Below are 19,308 nucleotides of genomic sequence, written 5' to 3'. Positions count from 1 at the left end.
ACCGAGAATTCATTTTGACACCCTTTCCTAAAAGCTGAGGCACTTTTAAGGCAAACGTTTGAGGAAAAAAATAAACAAAATCAATGGTCTGGGGATTTTACTGACAGGGAGGAAAACTAGGCTAAAAAGCTGAGGCACTTTTAAGGCAAACGTTTGAGGAAAAAAATAAACAAAATCAATGGTCTGGGGGATTTTACTGACAGGGAGGAAAACTAGGCTAATGTGTTAAAAGTGTTTAATGAAGGTAAAAATCGGAATGAGAAATAGTCTCTCTCTGCCTGACGGGGCATATAAAGCACCGGGTACCAATTATGTTGTTGAAATGACAGAGAAGATGGAACTCACAAGATAGTCACAGATACCCTCCAAAATAGTCCTGTCTTGCCCTCTCAAAACCTAATTGATTTTAATTCCATTTAATTAACATAGCTGAAGAATAAACAGCCACTTTGGGGAAGAGGAAAGTGCCAGGTCCAACAAAATAGAATGAAAAGATGTCACAACTGCAAAAAGGTGGGAATAATGAGTTTAAGGAGTCAAGTAACATTTCTGCTCTGCAAAAACATAAATGTTGGCATTTTTTTCTCCCTGAGACAAGAGAGAACCTTCCCTTCTATAAAGGAAAACAAACACTTGGGCCTGAGAGCGTGGATTTTCCGGTTTCATGTGTATTTTGCCAGATTGACCATGAAGTTTGACAAGTGACCAGTCCAGCTCCTCTGACTGTGTATAAAGCCAAGATGTTCAGTCATGGTGGAGAAAACTGTTCGAATCTGATAAAAAATGCTACAGTGTTCAAAATGTCATACAAAAGTTCTAAGATGGGGAATTGGGAAGAAGCATTTCAGTCAAACGACCTACCTTTACCTTCCCCTTGACAAAGCTGGCAATGTCATCCTTATTATCAAAGACAGACAAAGTGTGCAGGAGATTCTGCTCCAGCCAGTCCCAATGCTGGTTTATTTCCTCTAATGTCGCACCTGGGTTAGAACATAAAAAGATACTGAAATTAAAAGTAAACTCCTAGATCATGAACTCCTTTTCCAAATATTCTGAAACCTCTGTTTGTGATTAAAACATCCTGGCTTCTCACATCCTGGGCCATAGCAGACAAGGAAGACACCCTCCTTTGAAGCCACGGAGTCCTTCGCCACAGCACTGGGATTTGCAAACACCCATCCACTGCTACATGGGTAGGCCAAGAACTGCATGTGGACATCCTGTCGCCCTTGCTGATGCCTAGACTTCCCACCACATCCACTCAAGTGACAGAAACATTCATAATTACGCAGCTGTTCCAAGGGAAACAAGCCCCCCAAAGTGGGCCAATTCCAAACAGTCTCACATAGTTTACCCTGTGAGGACAGGGATCCCTCAAGAGGGACCTCAACCCAGGGTCACAGAGGAGAGAGCCTTCTGAGAAAGCTCTACTGCTTGCCCAAGGGTGTGGCCTCTCACATCAGGCATCATTAAATACAACAGCAACAACCTAGGGAACTTCCAGGTTTACCAAGCTGTACTTCATATCATTTACAATAATATCCCTTAAGAACATACATGAGAGATTATATACTAAATGTTTGAAATGTACATTAAATCATATCTAGTAAGTTAATTTCTTTCCAAGGCAATTAAAAAGAAATCACCCCATTACTGAAGCATTAAGCAACACTGTTACCAAAAAGCTTAGTTATTTTAGTATTTCCCCTCGAGGAGACTCCTGCTACTCTCCATTAGACAATGGGCACCTTGGCACAGGGACTGTGCCAGCTCCTGGTGAAGGACCCAGCATATAGCAAGTGCTCAATAAAGTCCCCTGCCTTGAAGCAAGCCCGGGATGGACAGGAAAAGGGACGTGTGCATCAGGTGTGCACAGTACAGGAACAGATAAACGCCCAGCTAGGAGGGCAAGATTTCCAAAATGGGAAGCAGGAGATAATCTAACCTCTAAGAGGTCAAGGGCTACCCAACACCAATGCAGAATAAGCTCGCCAATGTGAGAGTCATAGTGGTCAACAGAACCACATACCATACACACAAAAGTCAGACATGCATTTTTTTTAACAGCAAACTTTTTGTATGCTATTTGCAGATTTCCTCCCTGCAGAGCATAGATGCATGGAGGGATATTCTAAAAAGCCTAGGGATAAAAATGCCAGAGTTCTTAGAACTTACTGCAGACTTGTGCTTTTAGGATCAGTGAGTATAAAGAACATCTGTGTGGGGACCGATTTTTCTGAACGGACAGTTTAGGAAGGAGTCATCAGAGCAATCCAAGAGAATTCTTCATAAGGAAAAGCAAGAGAGAGATCTGATCTCTCTTCCTCTTCTTATAAGGAAACCAATCATGGGGCCCCACCCTCATGACTTTCTGTAAACCTAATTACATCCCCAGGCCCTACCTCTAAATACTACCACACTAGGGGCTAAGGCTTCAAGATATGAACATGGGGGAGGAAGATACCATTCAGTCCACACCAATCTACGCAGCTGTCCATCAAGCCACCCCTCCCCCCAACTCTTGCTCTTTAAGGACCAACAGACTGGACATGCAGCCACGTGCTGTTTAGGAGAGCAAGCTGGGGGGCGGGGCATGGTCAGGATCATCTCACTCTCCTCCCCTTCCCACCCAGGAGGCCCTTGTGGTTGCTGGAAACGCCTGGCCCTTCAGACTCCCCGATTCCTCTTACAAGGGGGAAAGATCCTTTCAAAACACAAGTCAAACCAAGTTCTGTCAGGCTTCACAGCAGGATTCTCATGAAGTTTCTAAGTGTCATCTACCTGAACTCGAGCCCCTCATAGTCTGCTTGGTGCCTTACACTCAGTGCTCAGGTCTGCCCACCTCTGGCTTAAGACTCTGCTGTTCAGTGTCTTCCAATGGCAACCATGTAGGTGTCAGTCACAAAAACACTTCCTATAATTGCGGGTGGGGGGGGGGGAGTCAGCAATGGGGTCTTCCCAGTTGGGGGACAGCAGATCACACCATTGCAAGAGAGTCCTTGGGTCTTCACTAAAGCCAATAAACTTGCAAGGAGACTTAGAGATGCCTGGACCCTTCTCTTTAAGGTTTACTCTTTCTAGATGTTTGTAATTTATTATCTATCGTAATAAAACCAACTGGCCAGACTATTTAAGGCAAAGAATAAATGGGAAAAAAATTTGAGTATTTTTTTGAGTACGGGGTCATCAATCTTTGAGTATTTTTTTTTTAATTTATTTATTTGAGAGAGAGAAAGCATGTGAGCAGGGGATGGGGAGCAGCAGAGAGAGGGAGAGGGAGAACCAGAAGCAAACTTCCCGCTGAGCATAGAGCTTCCAGAGGGCTCAATCCCAAGACCCCACAACCAACACCATGACCTGAGCCAGAATCAAGAGTTGAATGCTCAAGTGACTGAACCACCCAAGCGTTCCTTGAGTATGTTTTCATGACCTCCTAATTCATTTAAAAAACAAAACAAAACAAAACAAAAAAAAAAAACAACCTTGGCAGAATGAGGAAGAACAAGAGAAAGGAGAAGACTCACCTTTGTGACTTTTCTATTCCAAGGGCTAGCTCACTACTGTGTAAGGAAGACTTCTGAATGAGGAAATGGAGACTCAAACACTTCTCCAAGGTCATATGTATTGAAGGAAAGGCAAAAGCAGGGTATGAACTCATTCTCTACAACCCTGAAGTACCCTGGTGTCCTCCCATTAATAAGCGGCATTTCAATTTCAAAATAGCATTTACATAATCCTTACATCCATTACTCCTATGGTTTGACACTAAAAATAAAAAAAGTTATTTTGTGTTTGTACTTAGAGCAATTCCAATTTCCTGAGTGCATCTTTCTGGATGACATGAAACAGGTTTTCATCTATCCTATTAAGCTCAAAGGGACAGCACAGTTCATTGTTAACAGCTAACCAAGCAGGTCATCCTCAGCTGATAACCACAGACACCATGATAAACACTATAAACAAGCTCCAACACAGTCTATCACATGGAACGAAGACTTGAAACAAAGCCATCAAAATTTTAGGCTTCTATCCTTCAAAAGATTCTTCTACTTATGGGGAGGAGTTTATGTCAGGGAAAGGTAAATTCTAAAACAAAACCACGCCTACACCTTGAGAGAGAAAACAGGCACACAAATAAAAATCTGTCACTGGGCCACAGTTAGATTTCATCACAATCTATGCTGTTCCTGAATACAAGACATAGCTGTATGTCTCTCCCAGCCAAGACAATCAAGATGATGAAACTTTTCCAGCCTACTATCTTCCATTTCCTACAAAAGTTGCCAAATGGCAGGGAAATTTTCCAAACTATAATTTCCTCTGCAGGGAAGTCTTATGATAGGCTTCCAAAATACCGTAAATCAGTACAAACCAACTGCATGTCCTCGGCCCCAAAGGACTAAAAAGGAAAGCCACTCAACAGGTCTCACACACCAAAGTTCTAAACCTAAGCTGTAACCAAGTTTCCCAAATTACATTAAGTATCCCATCAGGAGACAGCTTTTTAACAAACAAAGTAGAAAAGAGAATACATGGCACTTTATAAGGCCAATCACTGACTTATAAATTTGTTAGAGTGAAGCATACACACATAAATATTTTCTGTCTGTGGGTCATGCTCAAAAAATATCAGAAAGCCACCATATTACAGACGTACAAGTGGTGAGAAATGTAAAGAGAAAATAAGAACATGAGAACATGTCACCCATTGAAGCAGTGGAATGATAAAAAGGCTACAAATACCCAGCATAGCAATATTCTCAGTGTTTCTGCTGTGGCCTTCCAGAATGAAGACAGAGGGCAGCTACTGCATATGCCGAAGCTCTAACCCCCGATATGACCATATTTGGAGACAGGGCCTTGAACAAGTAATTAAGGTTAAGCGAGGTCATAAAGGTGGCATCTGGATCTGAGAGGACTAGTGCCCTCTTAAGAGGAAATGGGCACCTGGGTGGCATAGTTGGTTAAGCATCTGACTCTTGGTTTCCTTGGCTTCAGCTCAGGTCATGGTCTCCGGGTGGTGAGATCAAGTCCCGAGCTGGGGACTGTGCTCAGCATGGAGTCTGCTTAGAGTTTCTTTCCCTCTCCCTCTCCCTCTGCTCCTACCCCCAGTGCATGCTCTAAAAAATAAACTGAAGAAGAGAAGAGGAGGAAGAGGAAGAGACACCAGGAAGGCCCCATGTGAGGATACAGGGAGAAGACAACCACCTGCGAGACAAGGAGAGGGGCTTCAGGAGAAACCACCTTTGCCGGCACCAGGATCGCACACTTCCAGCCTCCAGAACAGGGAGCATATCAGTGTTGATTTAAGCCACTCCATCTGTGGTATTTTTGTTATGGCAGCTCTAGAAGGCCAATAGAGCCTTAAAACCAAAATTTATAGGAACACTGTGGATTTTAACAGAAATCCAACTGGCAAAATTATACCCTGTTTTATTAAGGCAAAACAAGATTTCTATTGCTTCAGAAAAAGGCTTCTATTTCCTAAGAAAATCAAAGTTCAGAGGATCTTAAACATTACCCATACAAAAAGTCAAATCAGACTTGCAAATGCCTATGCAAAACTAAAACACAGTCCTAGAAACCCCAATTAACCACACAACTACCAGGAGTGGTAATTTCTAAATTACTAACTCTAAGGCAGAACAGGCAGAGGTAGTAGACACAGGCCGTTTTTTGAATTCTTGGCATATGTCCAGGCATTTTGTTAGATAGGTCATACACTTGATATTGTTTATCTTAATAAAAATAGCACAAGGTAGGTGGTATTGTTTTCTGGGTATGAAAACTTAGGGCAGAGAAGAGCCAAGCTCCAGGCCAGTTCTCCTGGCTGCTAAGGCCTTACTCTATCCCAACTCACAGTGGAGATGGGAACCTGGGGAGCTGGGCAGGATGCTCCCAAGAGCGAAGTCACTTTCAAGCTCACACACACAGCATGTACTCGCCAAGGTTTCCCCCAGAGGTATTTTTAGGAAATAAAACAGGCAGCTCGTTGTCTATACCTACAGCTTCTGCACGAACACTGCCATAAATAACTTGATCCAAGCTTCAGTTTTCAAAAGCAACTTTTCTCTCTGCTTAATAACTATTCAACTGAATTAAGGGCCTTCTCTAGCTAACCTAAATCCTAATTTACAATGAATGGACATTCCATGTGTGTAGTTAGGATCTGTTTCTTTGACAAAGCACATTTCTCCTCCGTCCAAACACTCGATGTCAACCACCAAATGCCTGGCCTGAAAGCCATACAGACCACAAAGGGACTCATTAAAAGCAACACTGCCAAAAAAAAAAAAAAAAGCAACACTGCCAAGGCAGTGTCATTTCTAAATTTCACACAACACTCATCCTAGACAGAATAACTCAGAAGCAAAGAATTTGAGCAAAAAGTCACAGATGAGCAGGCGAGAGGGTTGAACCAGAGCCTTTCATTTTCAGACACCATACACTCTTCACGTGGATACGCTAACATCAGACCCATGCCTAGAGCAGTATCCCCACACGAACCAATATCACATCATCACAACTGACCGTATTTTTAACCCACGGACATCTCACTATATTGTTTAAGAAATTAAATGTTATACCTTTTTTCCCTAATTTCCTTGGCCTTTTCTGAATTCAAATTAAGATACTGAGTCCCTAAAAGTACTTGCCGTAAGTGAAAAAAATCAACCTTCCTGACACTGAAAGTAAAATGGATTTTCAATTTATAATTATAACAGTCATTAAAATGTCCTTGTCTTAGTGCTATTAGAAACACTGCTCAGAAATAGAAACAAAGGTGTAGGAAAATCTGACTGTTAACCAAAAGGAAAAAAAAAATCAATAGAAACAGAACCAGAAAGGACACAGATAAAATAATCAGCAGAGAAGGACATAAAACAGCTATCATAAACATACTCCAAAGTGTTCAAAAAGTAGAGGAAAGCATGAGGATGGTGAGAGGACCAAACTGAAGATACAGAAAAAGATCCAAACCAAACTTGTAGGGATGGAGAAATAGTGTCTGAACTCAGAAATAGACTGGATGGGATTAAAACTAGGGAATCTGGACACAGTGATTAAAAACTAAAATGAAAAGCAGAAGACAAAGGATTAACAACAAGATAAATAACAGAACATCAGTGAACCCTGGAACAGCAGCAAGCAGACTACTAATTGGAGTCCTGGGATAAAGGGGAGGGGTGCCGGGCAAGAAACAGAGAACAGAAAAAATATGCATATATTTGAAGAAATAGCTAAATTTTTTTCATGTTTGATGAACACTATAAACGCACAGGTCCAAGAATCTCAACAAACTCCAAGCAGAAAAAGCATCAAGAGAAATCACATCTAATCAAACTGCTGAAAGCCAGTGATGAAGGGAAAAGACGATAATTATAGAGCAACAAAGAATGAGAGATTTGTCAGAAGCAATGCAAGGCAGAAGACAAAGAACAGTTTTAAAAGTATTAATAGAAAAAGGCTAATTTACAAGTACTTGAAGAAAAGAAGTGAATTCCTGTATAACTTGGGAATAATAAAACCTTCCTAAGCATGCCTCAAAACCATCAAGTATAAAAGAAAGACATTCTGAATCCCACTACATTAAAAAGCTTTTGCAAGGTAAGCACACTGAAAGCAAAGCCACTAAAGGGCATGATAAACTGGAAAAAGATTTTTTTAATTTCATTTCTCAGACAAAGGCCTAATATTCTTAAAGCTTAGATAGTGTCTAAAAACGAAGGGGAAGAAAAGAATCACCCAATTAAAATAAAGAAGCAAAGGGTAAGAACGAGGAGTTTCTGAAAACAGCCCTAAACATGAAAGATGCTTGATTTCCTCATAATACAAGGACAGCAAACAAGAACCATTGCAGAAACACCTATGACATTGGTGGAAATGCCCAAGTTGGACAACAGATCCAGTGACGAATCTGGGAAAGCAGGTACTTTCATCCACTGCTGATGTCAATTTTGTCCAACAGTACAAACCCAGTGGAGGAAGGGACATTTAGTGGTATCTAACAAAGGTTCATATTCATTTACGAGAGATGGGATTGCAGGATGGAAAGGGTAACCTACCCCAATGATTCTGCAGCATACGCACAAAATTATTTAACCACCAGGTTATTCACTGAGCCATGGCCAGGGATGAAGATGCCACAAACGTCCATCAGTAGAGAACAGGATGAATCAACTATGGTACTCAGTTCTATGTAATGAAAGACAAAACAAAACAAAGAAGATAATCTCAACTCTGATACGGAATGATTTCTAGGCTGTGGTCTATGTGAACTAAGGCAAGGCATAGAATAGAATATATGTGACCTTTATAAAAGGAGGGTGTGAGAGTGTAGAGGATATTTGTAAAAACAAAACAGTAGAAAGCTCAGTTAACAAAAAAGAGAGGTTTCCCTGTGGCAGAGGGAAGGGACAGGGAGGGGATAGCAATCAAAGGCTTCTCTCCACAGACCTTGTCTATAGATTGTATAGGTCTGATTCAGGCATTACAAAAGAGTTTTCCTTTTTTTAAAAAAGTTAAATCAATAAGGGGAAAAAAGTAATACTTGAGTAAATGGATAGACTTTTCAGGTTACAAAATGATTACACATAGAAAACAGCTATTTTAAACAATGTTGACTATACATCGATAGTTAAATATATTCTAAGGCTAAACAAAGCTGCCAAAACTTAAATTTCACTCGGTACTCTTATTATTAATATTGACAACATTTAGATATAATATGTATGTGGATGTGTGAGATAGTTAATTATGTGAATATTGTTAGAAACCAAGATTCAGTGTTCAAGAGAAAAACATAAAATCAAAGCTAAGTTATAACTATATAGTTTTACAGTTGAATTAGAAAGTTCATGTGTGACTCACTAAATTCTACCCCTGAAATGAATATTACACTATGGTTACTAGCTAGCATTTACACTAAAATCTTGAAGCATAACAAGAAAGTTAATATGAACTTGTGACTTACTTTTCTTTTTTGTGACACATACTCCTTAGCTCATACTTCCTGAGAAGCCTTACAAGCAGTGAAAACCCAGTAACAATGACTGTGCCCTTACACGCCATTCTCCACTAAAAGGAACCAGTGCTACTGGAGAAATGGTGGATGCAGACAGGAGGTAGGAAAGGCACAAAGTGAACGTTCCACATCTCACTGGCCAGAGAGCAGGGAAGCACTCAAAGGTGCAGACAGGAGGTAGGAAAGGCACAAAGTGAACGTTCCACATCTCACTGGCCAGAGAGCAGGGAAGCACTCAAAGGTGACTGGCAGCAGGACCAAGTGCCAGAAGCCAGAGGAAAGTGCTGAGGGGCAGAGGACAGCACAAGCCCAGTAACATAAAGGACCACAATTAACAGACACACAATATATCTATAACAACTGGCTCACCGTACAATACTTCCAACTTCCTGTACTTGGAAAAACTTCATGATAAAATATTGGGAGCAGTACTTGAAATTTTAAGACAATGCTAAAAAGGGACAGGGAGGGAAGAAAGAAAACAAAACAAAACAATTCACTTGTCACCACTGCCGATCACCAGGGCACCAACTCCTCACACTAACAAGAGGCAATGAAAGGACCAACATCAGCATTCCCCTCCTCCCTTTTCTAAACATTCCATGTCTCAAGGTCACCAAGTAGTCCCAGTTAAGTTCAAGTTCTCCTATACAGTCAAGCCCAAGCTCACAGCTATAAAACAACACATCAAATTGGGGTGGGAGAGTGGTGGGAAATCACAACCTTGTGATATGTAGAGGAAAAAGTTAATAGGGCAACAATAGGGCAGGGTTTAAAATGGGCCAAACCACTAGAGGAAAGGTTGATGGGGAAGAAGGCAATTAAAAACAGCCACCCACGGGACGCCTGGGTGGCTCAGTTGGTTAAGCCGCTGCCTTTGGCTCAGGTCATGATTCCAAGGTCCTGGGATCGAGTCCCACATCGGGCTCCTTGCTCGGCGGGGAGCCTGCTTCTCTCGTCACTGCCCCTGCCTGCCTCTCTGCCTGCTTGTGTGTACTCTCTCTCTCTATCTCTGGCAAATAAATAAAATCTTAAAAAAAAAAAAAAAACAAACAAAAAAAACAGCCACCTGAACTCATTAACTAACCCAAGCATCACTAAGACTAGGACACCCAGGGGAACCGGGCCTGCTGAGAAGACATGGCATAAAAGACATGGACTGTCCCCATCAAGTATTTTTTTAAGAAAACATTAAACCTGAATTTAACTGACCATTTGTAAGTATCTTCCAGCTTGGGGGACAAATGAAGAACTAAGAAAGGAGCTGAGCCATACTTTGAGGAAAGAAACAGAAACATAATGCACAGGACATTCTATGTTAAAAAAAAAAAAAAAAAAAAAAAACTGGCCGAATTTCTTCACCAAGTCAATCACTTGGCGGGGGGGGCAAAGTTAGGTGGGAGAGGGGGAATGGAGGATTTCCTGACTAAAGGAGACAAAAGAGACATAGTCACCAAATGAGGTATGTGGCCCTTGTTGAATGTGTTTTAGAACCACCCAGATCGAGCCCCTGGGTGGCTCATTCCTTTAGTGTCTGCTTTAGGCTGGGGTCATGATCTCAGGGTCCTAGGATGGCATCCCACTTCAAGCTCCTTACTCAGCATGTAGCCTGGTTCTCCCTCTGCCTGCCACTCTCCTTGCTTCTCCTCTCTGGCTCTGACAGAGAAATACATAAAAACCTTTAAAAAAATAAATAAATCAGTGGGTGAGAAGAAGGCACAGAGAGTAAGAGATAACGCAAAGTAGGCAAAACCATGATCCAAAGGCATCTGCTTCCTGATCCCAACACGTGGGCCTGGAAGACGCAATTACACTGTCCTCACTACTTTGGGGTAAGTCTGAAAATCTTCCTAACAAAAAACACACTTTAAGAGCCCTTGTTAACAAAAAAGTCATCAACTTGGATAAACTGACCTCCACACCTAGGAAGAATACTCTGTAAAAGACTTCAGAAAAATTTACGAAAGCAGAGCAAGAAACGAGGGTGAAGGACTTCACGTTCCCTGAATTTTCCTTATTATTTTTTTGATCAGGAGGACTCCCAGTCCCAGGCAACTCAGATGCGTCAGGTTCTAGCAGAGGTCCCAGAAGCCAGGGCAGCAGCAAGCCCTGAAGTGAGCCTCCTGGGCCGCAGACAGCTTCAGTGGCCTGAAAGCCACATGAAGGGAGCAGGACAACAGACACAGGCTGGCAAGGCCTGCAGGAGAAGGGCTCCCAGCACCAGAGTGAGTCCAGAGCCTGCTGCTCTCACAGTCTGCCTTTGCTTTTGATCAGTAAGGAACCATGAATTAAAAGTCATTTGCCAAAGTCATCTTAGTTGGAAACCCATGCCTCAGTCAGTCTCCCCACATCAACTAAAACAGAAAAGATAAAACCAGACACCTGACAAGATCCCCTCCGGCTGGTTTCTTCTTTCCAACAGGTCGTGCTCTGTGCAGATGTTAGGCAACATGAAGGAAGCCAGAGAAACGTCAGATTCCCAGCTTCAAGCCTTTAGATTTTATCCAGGTCACACTTACTCCAAAGTAGGTCAAATAACAAATCAGGATTTAGGTAAGGAAAGACTTCATGTGGAAGAACTGTCTCAAGAGGGAGACATGCTGCCTGTTGCAACAGAGGGAGGGGACTTTGGCAACCTGGAGAACACAGACCCTGGGGCCTGCAAGTATCTAACCCGGTTCAAAAGTGTCTTTTAAACAGCACTTTGACCTTCAAATTTAAAAGTTACATGCAGGCGTTGCCTGCTTTTTAAAATAATTAGAAGCAACATCCCTAATGGATGAACATCTTCGGGGAGTTTAATTCTTTGAGCATAAGAAAAATTGTCTAAAACAGTAGGAACCTGCTGACACATACTCGCTGACTGAAAAGAAGCATTAGCCACGGCATGCCTCAGCCATTTCTAAGTGAAAAATCCCACACAGAAAATGCCAGCTAGTGCTGTTCAAGGAAATCCCAAGCAACTAAAGACAAACCCGCCAACTCACATTGAGTGGTCTCAGAGTGTGCACCCAGAAACAATTCTAACTTTCCTCCCGCAGGGCTGCCTCCCAGTCTTTCCTTGAAGTGCACAGTGAGTTCTGTTCTGGAAAAAAGATCTGGCTGGCACTGGCACAAAGTTCACCAGGACACTAATCTGATCCACCCTGGAACATTTCCTCCCATAATAAAATTCTGTCTCCAAAGACAAAGCGAACAGTGGTGCAGAACAGGAGAAACTAAAAATGCCAGCCGTGGTCAAGGGCAGAGATAAGAAAGAAATCAAAGAACACTCTGAGAACATTCTAGAAGGACCTGTGCCTGAGCCACTGGTGAGGCACTCCTGACGCAAGATGTGGCCCTGGCAAGTTACAAAGCAACTTATGCCTTGCTTCCTCCCTCTCCGAAGTCAGTTAACTGTGCCTACCTATATGTTGTTGAAGGGAACAAATGAGGAAAGTTTGGGCAAAAGGAAAGTAATTTTTAAGCTGGAAAGCCTAACTCCTGTGAGTCTCAATTTTTAAAAAATATACACTGCACATTTTCATTAGCAGAACAACTACAGTTTCCTATAATGACCTTGGAAATTTCAAAACCGTGTGTTTTTTTCATTTTCCAAATTGAAAATACTAAGTTTTTTTTTTTCAAAATACATATTTACCTCCTCCTGAGATGCAGGTATGCCTCTGCCCATCCAGGCAGGTATCTCCCTCAGATCTGCTTGAAATTCTCTGCACTCTGCTGGTCTAAAGTGGTATCATGGCATCGTCCTGCTCACCTACTTACTTTCTCCTGGTTTTCCTGCTCTCCCTCATTTCACTCAAAACCATGGGACAAGACCTCGCTAAGAAGGTGAATACTTTGAAATTATCTTGTCACAAAAGTAGTAGGGCACTCTGGAGTTCAAATTCAGATCTGTGAAGACATGAGCATTATTAAAAGGTGGTCTGTACAAAGGTTTGACGAGTTTCTTGGAAAGTTCCTACTCTCCTGGCCATGTTCTATCCTATCACTAAGCAAGGCAATCAAGTCCTTTTTCAGTAACCAGAAAAGACAATGCACCCCATAGCTCAATTAATCAATGTTAGAAGGAGTCTAATTCTTACATCATCAGTTTAACTCCTGGAACAAGTGACGCAAATAATCCAGGGTTTCCTGGGTTTCCTCTACTTCCCAGAAACAAGGCAAAGACAATAACTAATTCAGTGTTCAGGGTCATGGTAAAGAATACCATATGTCAGCAACACAGCAACAACACAGAGAGTCACCTACCAAGAGGAACATGCAACAACAGATCAGTAACTCATAGCCTGGGCTTTTCAACTGCGGAACAAAGCACAGGCTGAGACATCAGAAGAGAAACCCCAGCAAAGTCTCCTTGCTCCTCCTGGGCCCCCAAATGCCCCTCATGACTAGGTGTCAATGCCATCAGAAGCTGACCTACCCCAGGCTGGAGCCCGGGACTACTCCTCTCCTCACTCTGTTCTTCCCTCCTCTCCCGACCCAGACCAGGAACTGGCTCCTGGGATGTGACTCTCCGGATCCCAAACACCATGGCCTTGATTTCTCCTCTGTGCTGATCATTATATCCGATTTCAAAGGGGAAGTCCCCATGCAATAGGTTAACGCAGCCTTAAAAAGTCAGATCCATAGAGACAGGAAGCAGAATGGGGGCTGCCAGGAGCCGGGGAGGAAGGAATGGGGACATTGGGCGCAGAACTTCAGTTTGTGCAAGTGAAAAACCCCTGGAGTGGGTTGTGGTGATGGTTGCACAACAGTGTGAATGTACTTAATGCCACTGAACTATACACTTAAAAATGGGGAAGGTGGCGAATTTTAGGTTATATATATTTTACCTCAATGAAAAATGGTTTAGGTTTTTTTTTATTTGTTTTTTAAAGAAAGCAAGACCCCTGTTTTGCACGTTTTTCTACTGCTCAATGGTCCTGGCCCCTCGTTACAGAGCTCTTGACCCAGGGCCTCGCCCAGCATGGAATATCCCTGCCCTGGCTTCTCAGAAAGTGCCCAGAGGTCTTATTGGCGATTGCATGCCCCACCTCCCACGCCTTATGGACAGGAGACTTAAGTGCTAAGCCCGTTACCTTCTTTGACTAGCAGACCACTTACTCACCCCCAAAGCAGGAGTCCATACTTGACTGCTCTGGCTTATTTGCAGGCCTACTATTTGCGAATACCATACTCTATCCTGGATCCTGGAGGGTTAGCGGTGGGCAGGACCCTGAGAGAACTTTTCATCTTCATTAGAGGGCAGACTCAAAAGAAAAAAAAAATGTGAAGTGACAGCAGTGTAACTGCTGGAAAGGCTCCACCAGCAGAGTGGGGGAAGCAGTTGGAGGGGTGTGTAGGCAGGGGTGGGGTCTCTTGGAGGGGGCATCTGAGCGCCAACTGAAAAGTAGGGCACAGCCCTCCACACCCTTCTCTTACACAAGTCCTCACCACACTCACCATGCATCTTTTATACACTGAGAACAGTGAGGTTTATAAAGCTTTTAGATTCCTTCGTCCATGTAAGTCAAAAAATAATAGCAACTTATCCTTATCCCCTTCTGACCACAATCATCCACAGATCTGCTACCAAGTAATAGTACTCACCCAGGGGATTATCCTCCTAGCTCTTCCACCTCTGCTTAAAAACAAGCAGAGAAAAAAAAAGGGGGGAAGAAGAAAAAAAAAATTCTTCTCAAAAGCTCTCCTATAGTCCCCGTGCAGTGCCGTGCAAAAATCAAATGAAGATATAAATCATTCTTGCATGCCACTCTTCCTGTTCCTGCCCACGTCCTGGTGCCGCCCAGGCCCTTCCTACAGTTCTTGTTTTTGCTTTATCAGAGACTTAAAACCCTGGGCAGGGATCCTTTCTCAATGCTCAAGACACAATAAAATATTAAATATGGTGAGTCAATATCACAGTGCGGGACGCCCAAGTAACTCCCAGGAGAGGCCTAAGTATCTCCATCAGTACCACAAGCCCAGGATACAAATACCCTTCCTGTCCTCTCTTCCCCAACCCAAGAGAAGCAGCACTGGAAAGAACCACCGCTCACACAGGGGACTTCCGTGGCTAATACAGCAGAACATGAAGCATCCTAGACCTTCCACAGATCGCGTCCAAGGCAAACCCTCAGCCAAGCAGAAACTAAAGGAAGCAGATCCTGGCTCAAGAGAAAGAACATTCGAGGAATTCAACCTGCTCAGGACTGCCAGGGTGGGGCGGGGCAGGAGGCAAAGGGGGTCGGGAGAGTGTAAGCTGCTGCAACCTTTGTGCACGCAGCTTGGTGATACATGGACAGATGGCCTTAGAAAGTACATCCCCAGCTGCTGCAGAAATTCCTTACTACATGCTGGTCAAGGGTCTTGCCACTCCTACTTTCCTAATCCTCATTCCAGCTCTACCTGCCACTTGCAGGTTGCTCTCTGGATTCCCCAGGGCCCTGTGAAGCCAAGTGGAGGGAGACCATCCTTCACACGCTCACTCACGAACCCCCGACACCCAGCATGGCAGGCACCTAACATTTCACATGAATGGACTTTGGGAATTGAGAAGTATCCTGAAATATTTAAGTGTATGACTGTTCATTTAGGTTTTTAAAAATACTGAAAAATCAGAACTAATTAAGCATCTAATAAGGGACTGGAAGAGTAAATTAGACTACATCCATAAGGTTGAGGACTGTGCAGCCATAAATTCGCTGTGGTCTGAGATGCTCCATGAACCATGGTGGCTACTCTAGATGCTCCTCCTGCCCAAGCCACACAGATTCAGGAACTGAGCAGGGTCCCCCACTCTTCAGACTCCCCAGAAACCAAGGAGGAGACAAAATTCTTGATGTTCACATCAAAAGGCCCAAAACCAGAGCAAGACCCACTGTCTGGCCTGGGGCAAAGTGACAGGAGAGAAATCAGAGAGAAACTGGAGAAAGGAACAGGGGCTTGCTGTCTCACACCCCATATCCAACCCAACAGCATACCTGTCCTCTCCACTCTGTCCCCAAAATACTAACCCAACAGTCCTATGTTAGTGCAAATGCCACAGGGTCAGTCTTAGAGGACCATGTCCAAGCATGGGGTGCAGAGGAAGAGCACAGCAACCAAACCAACACCTGGCAGCAAAAAATGAGAAACAAAGGAGCACAAGGTGTTCCGAAGACAGGGACTGTGTCCTAGAAGGAAAATGGAAGCCTCAAGGAGGAAAGGGAAATTCTCATAAATGCTTCATGCGGTAAGACAGCAAGAATGTGAACTCAGGAAAATAAGAGTGCCAAGATGAGAAAACAAAAAAACAGAGAAAAGGGAGAGGAGACATCCAAGAAAATGATGGAAACACAGCCAAATGAGGGACGCATGGGTGGCTCAGTCAGTTGAGGATCCGACTCTTGATTTCAGCTCAGGTCATGACCTTGGGGTCCTGAGATCGAGCCCCACATTAGGCTCCACGCTTAGCATGGAATCTGCTTGAGATGCTCTCTCTCCTTCTGCCCCTGCTCACATGCTCTCTCCCTCTCTAAATAAATTAATTAAGTTAAAACATAGCTGAATGAGTAAGTTAAAGCAATTACGTATGGGATACATGGCTGAAAACAGAACTATTCACTCGGAAAAGGACTACGAATAGCATGCAGGATGCTAGTTGAAGAGACAGATAAAAACAAGAATGAAGGGGCACCTGAGTGGCTCAGTGGGTTAAGCCTCTGCCTTCAGCTCAGGTCATGATCTCAGGGTCCTTGGATTGAGCCCCACATCAGGCTTTCTGCTCGGCAGGGACCCTGCTTCCTCCTCTCTCTGCCTGCCTCTCTGCCTACTTGTGATCTGTCAAATAAATAAATAAGATCTTTAAAGAAAAAAAAAAAAACAAGAATGAAAAGACAAGTTATCCAACAGAAAGAATCTGAGGTAGGGATTCCAATAACTGGAACATTAAACACATTTAAAAAAAATACACATAGAGAACAAGAAAATTTCCTGAAGTGATTAAAGAAATCAATCTGTATACTGAAAGAGCACACTGAATTCCAGAAAAATTTAACACAATGTGCTCAAAGCAGTAACAGATCACAACCAAGTTACTAAACTACTTAACCTCAAAGATACAAATAGTTATAGGCACGAAGAGCACATCACCCATAAGAGGTTAAAAAGGAAGAGAGAGAGAGAAAAAAAAAAAAAGACCAGCCTGAGATTTCTCCCATTGCCTTGTTAAATACAGGAAGACCCTAGAGTAATGGCTACTATGCTCTAGAAGGCCAGAGACTATCACACCCAGCCAAGGTGTTACTCAAGTCCAAAAGCAAGGGACACATCCTTGTAAACGTGAGACATTACTGGGAGAAGAAAACAGGAATCTAGGCAATCAAGACATTAGGCAAAATTGGGTGCCTGTGTGGCTCAGTTGGTTGGGCATCGACCCATACGACTCTTGATCTCAGCTCAGGCCTTGATCTCAGGGTTTTAAGTTCAAGCCCCATGTTGGGCTCCACATTGGGCATGGAGTCTACTTAAAGAGAGAGAGAGAGAGAGGCCAAAATTAAAGATTCCATATTAGGAAAACCATACCTGAGTAAAAGCATTAGATCCATTTAAATAGAGGACAGAGCCAAAGAATGATGGATAGCATGGAGACAGACAGAATGAAAAGTACAACATTAAGTTAATAACACATTTTTAAATGAGAAACTGGAGAGGAAGGGGGAAGAATAAGAATGCTGGCATCCTTGTCCTCTCAACGGGGGAGTGAAAGCAAATGGTCAGAACTGCAACACTGCTTTAAAAAGCCACAATCTTAACCCTGTGATGCTTTCACAAATCTCTTCCCTTAACCTTCCATGAACCTTTTAGAAAATAAGCTCTTGTGTTAAGGAAACATTTATTTTTGAACTTTAACATTTCTCTGGTTTTACTTCAGCTTCTGGTATACTGAGATCAAGTAAAAATGTAATACTTTTGTTACAAAATAGCACTGCCAATTATTAGCACTGTAATTATTTTATTACAAAATAGCAGGCTGCATTTTTACAAAGCTACTTCTGTCTTCAAAACAATCATCATCCCTGCCCTAAAAGCAGTATAAAGTGTGCAATGAGGTGAACCCAGGGTGACCAGAGGTTAACTGTGGGTGACTAGGATGTGGGGTGAGACACATTCTCTTCTTTGTACTTGTCAAGTGTTGATGGATCATATCGAATGTGTGCCGTTTTTATGATTTTATACAAATACAGAAGGATTCATCTTAACTAGAACAAAACACAACAGACTGGGGGAAAAATACCAAGATGTTAGCAGTGCTTAGAATTGGATGGTGGATATGCTAAAAATTTTCTTCTCTGTCTTTATATTTTTCCAGGAAAAAAATTTGATGTGAAAGAATGTGCAATAATGGAAATATATGGTACCTAGTAAAGTGTTAAGAGAAAAAACACAATTAGAAGTCCCTATGTATATTAGCCCATGTACACAGAAGAATGATCAGCACTGGTAGAGGGGTCTGGAAGATTTCCTTGTCCTCCTCTCTTACCAGCTTAGCTTCTGGAAGGTGAGAATTTATGACTTGAGTAGTTAAAAAAATGCATCTTATTTTTGTTTTTGAATAGAAGGGGGTCCTCAGATGCAACGATTCCCAGCCCCCGAGACGCTGGTGTAGCAGGTAGACCATTAGATCGTGTAGGAAGACTGAAACCCCAGATGAAGAGGGTGAGGGGATTTTGAAATTCCCATGGGGCACAGCAGTCCAGTGATGCAGCATAAATGTGGGAGAAGAAGTGTGAAGACTGCCCTGAGTCAGACACAGCCCTCAGATGCTTCCCCTGTCCCATTACCATAGGTGCAAACACCCAGGAAGACATTCGTTAGGTCAGAAACAAAATTAAGGAGAAAAGGGCTCCGTTCATACTCAATGAGATCGAGCACCCGGGGAATAACACACCACGCAGAAGCCTGGCATGCCCAAGTTAAGGTGCCCAAGCATGTAGTCTTTATGTGCTTTTGATGGCTGGAAAAAAAAAAAAAAGAAAAAAAAAGAGCTCATAAAAGCAGATGAGTTACTAAAAGGAGTTACCTTCAAGCTTCACCAACATGCAGATACTCAGCATGCTTAGACCATAAGGTTTGGAATATTCCAACCGGAACAAAACTCACCAGTGGCTATGGCCCAGTAAACGTCTGATCCACTCAGTAACTCACCACATGCTATGGGAGAATAAACCTGGGACCCAGGCACCTGAAGCAGAATTCGAAATGGAGCGACCCGTGCATTGGAGTCCAGCACTGCATCCAGAGCGCCTACCAGGCGACCT

The 19,308-nt window shown here is 42.9% G+C and overlaps 1 pseudogene across 1 annotated transcript in view; it reads right to left on the bottom strand.

The window, feature by feature from the left end:
- Positions 1 to 861: 861 nt before the first annotated feature.
- Positions 862 to 19,308, bottom strand: part of LOC309858095 (TBC1 domain family member 8 pseudogene) — a 60,985-nt pseudogene continuing 42,538 nt past the window's right edge. Inside the window, exons 2-3 of the transcript XR_014316632.1 lie at positions 19,151 to 19,306; positions 862 to 980 (exon numbers count right to left, since the gene is read on the bottom strand). The product of XR_014316632.1 is annotated as a TBC1 domain family member 8 pseudogene (transcript). The remainder of the gene's footprint in view (positions 981 to 19,150; positions 19,307 to 19,308) is intronic.

Source organism: Mustela nivalis, assembly GCF_964662115.1.
Source record: "Mustela nivalis genome assembly, contig: HAP1_SCAFFOLD_1845, whole genome shotgun sequence".
Lineage (NCBI taxonomy): Eukaryota > Metazoa > Chordata > Mammalia > Carnivora > Mustelidae > Mustela > Mustela nivalis.
This window is presented reverse-complemented; position numbering and strand designations above follow the sequence as displayed.